The following is a 3,268-nucleotide window of genomic DNA, read 5'->3' on the forward strand; positions in this document are numbered from 1 at the left end:
CGCGTTTTTGGCGGGAAAAGACGGAAATTTTCGGAAAACACTTTTCGCGACAGTTATTAACTGTCATAGAATGTTAGGGTTAAAAATTTTATTATTTTATATTTAAAAAATTAAAATTACATATTTATATTTTAAAAAAAACCCAAATTCCCCAAAATTTTCCCCAAATTCTTCCTCCCATCCGCGTGCCCTAACTTTCCCCCAAATTTCCCCCAATTTCTTCCTCCGCGTGAAGTCCCGTCGGCTTTCTCCCATTTCTGACCGTCTGAAGTCCCGTCGCCACCACCAATCCCCTCCTGCCCGTCCGTCAAAACCTTCTCCACCAACCTGTCGCCACCACCAACCCGTCGCCACCACCCCCGTCTTCTCCAAACCTCTTCAATCAACCCGAAGCAACAAAATTGTGGGCGTCGGTCGTCACCCCTCCCCTCCGCCGGTAAGCTTCTCTTCTTTATCTCTTTCTCTCTCTCTCTCTATGAAGTTCTTCGTTGTCTCCATTGGATTGTTTCTTGATTTCAGTTTATCCCAATTTCATTGGATTGTTTCGCCGGTAAGATCTTATCCCAATTTCTCATTTCCAAAAGCGATGTCATGGCTAGTGCCGATTTCTTTGCAATCTTTCAAATTATTTTCTTTGTTTTCAAGAATTTGTGTAGGTTGGTGATGAAACATTTTGGTAGCTTACAATGTGTTTGATGAAATGCCTCAATGAAGCATTTGGTTGATTTTTGATTGATTTTTGTTTGTTCGAATTAGGAAATCAAGGCCAAAGGAGATGTCATGGCTATGGGCTGAAGCTTTGAGAAAAAAAGAATGAAAAATGAAATGTGAGATCTTAAACTTTGTACTTTGCCTTAAGTTGTGTCAAACTAGTCAATAAAGTAACTTAACTACCAATTTGCCTTAAGTGCCGGGTTGTTGGGATTTGTTTGCTGTAATTTGTCTAGGGTTATGTGTGTTTGTGATGTGTTGTTAGTGAGTATGTTGAATTTTGTGTTCGAGCTTCCAGATGTGAAGTATATAAAATGTTATTTGTAATTGGTTTAAACTTGAAACGCCTTTGATATTTGTTATTCTCTTGTGTCATACGATTATGTTTTTAGGACATCTACTGATTAAAATCATGAGACCTCATGCATACGTGTATACGCATAGTTATTATATTTAAAAGTTATGATTTTGGTAATCATCATCATGGGTAAAGTTTCAGTAGTGGTTTACATGACACCAAGAGTTAAGATTAAAGAGAAAACGAGTGAGTTGTACACTTATAGAATGGTATTACTTTGGTTTAAGGACTTGTGAATGATCCATATGTTTTCTTTGTAAGAAGGATAACAAGGTTAGATTGATTGTCCAACTTTTTGATCATTTGGGATTACACTTCTTCACACTATTATTTAATGATCGTTTGCCTAATGTAGTCCTCACGTGCTTCTTTTCATTTCATGGAATCAAGTGTTGAAGTTCTTGTTTGTGTTCTGTATTTTTGTTGAGACATTGATTTAGTTACTCATTGGCTGTACGTATGTGTTATGGATACTTATATTCATGTTGTCTTTGTAGGTTCAACTGGAGTCGAGAACTTCATGAGTTTTCTTTCAAAGAACATTTCCAGAGATGAACATTCTCGGTTGGTCGTTTATGCTTCTGCAGAAAATCTTGTTAGATGTATTCTAATGCTATTTAAAATATTTTTTGATTAAGGGCTAGTATTCCGTACATGTGGATTATTGAAACTTGTATTAAGATGTACAAATATTATAAATCGTACTATAGTATATATATATTAAAGTGTTGGCTTTTTTTTGGTACATTGGTGTGAAACTTGTATAAATTTCAAATTTGTCATTCTCAGCTACATTATTGTCATTCTAATGGTTCGTGTAATGGTGGAGTTGCAATATATTTGACTGGAAAAAAATGTCGTCACTAGCAAAACAATGACATTTAATGTTATCGAAAAACTGTCACGATTGCACAATCGTTGACTGGAAAAAAATGTCGTCAATAACTAAACAATGACATTTTTACAAAAAAAAACTGTCGCGAAAAACATATTCATGACAATTAATACATGTCACGATAATAGAATTCGTGACAATTATTTAACTGTCGTTAATAAAGAAATGATGATAGTTATTGAATGTCATAAAATAAATTATGACAGTTATTGAATGTCGTTGAATGTTGATTAACGACATTTATTTCATGTCATAAAATAACCTATTGCGACAGTTTTCAAAAACTGTCGTCGAAGGCCTTTCCATGACTCCCGCTTCTATGACTGAAAATAACTGTCGCGAAATCCGTTCGCGACAGTAAATAACTGTCGTCGTAGACCACTTTTGTACTAGTGTCTTCAAACCGACCTCAACTATGAAAAAAATATACACAGACTACTCCTTGTTGATGGATCAATAATTTAGGTCCGTTTACGCTTTCGATTTTTTTTTAAAAAATTAATGTTGTTAGTTTGGATTTTCTCAAACCATCACCAACTGTGAATCTCTTCTTATCTTGAATAGGCTAAAATCGATCCCTAATATTTATTGAAATATAATAAATAGAAAAATGTATTATTTATATAATAAATATAAATAAAAATATAATAATTGAGTTATAACAATATAAATCCCTAATATCTACGACGACAGTTATTTACTGTCGCGAACAAAATTCATGACAATTATTTTCAATCATAGAAGCGAGAGTCATGGAAAATCCTTCCATGACAGTTTTCAAAAACTGTCGCAATAACTTATTTCATGACATAAAATAAATGTCGTTAGTTAGCATTCTACGACATCAAATAACTGTCATATTTTATTTTATGACAATAAATAACTATTATCATTTATGTATTAACGACAGTTAAATAAATGTCGCGAATTTGTTTATTGTGACATGTTTTAAATGTCACGGATATGTTAATCGCGACATTTTTTTTTTTAAATGTCATTGTTTTGCTATTGACGACATTTTTCTTCTATCAAAGATAGGACAACCGGGACAATTAATTTTGTAAAAAACAACTGTCATTGTTTTCATATTCACAACAATTAATAACTGTCACAAATTCATATATTACGACATATTTTTCCTGTTGCAAATTACTCGATTACTATAGTTTTTTCCTGTTCTTCTTGCCACTCTGTCATTACACGAACCATTTGAATGACAATAATGTAGCCGACAATGACAATTTTGAATTTATAATATTGACACCCATATAGAAAAAAATAGTCGACACTTTAATATATATACG

General features: G+C 33.1%; 1 long non-coding RNA gene across 1 annotated transcript; it reads left to right on the plus strand.

Annotated features, from left to right (window-relative positions):
• Positions 1-398: 398 nt before the first annotated feature.
• LOC116401729 lies at positions 399-1,039 on the plus strand. Its single transcript, XR_004214066.1, has 2 exons — positions 399-436; positions 757-1,039. It is a non-coding gene; the product is annotated as an uncharacterized LOC116401729 (long non-coding RNA).
• The last annotated feature ends 2,229 nt before the right edge of the window (positions 1,040-3,268 follow it).

The sequence above is a fragment of the Cucumis sativus genome, chromosome 1 (genome assembly GCF_000004075.3).
Source record: "Cucumis sativus cultivar 9930 chromosome 1, Cucumber_9930_V3, whole genome shotgun sequence".
Classification (NCBI taxonomy): domain Eukaryota; kingdom Viridiplantae; phylum Streptophyta; class Magnoliopsida; order Cucurbitales; family Cucurbitaceae; genus Cucumis; species Cucumis sativus.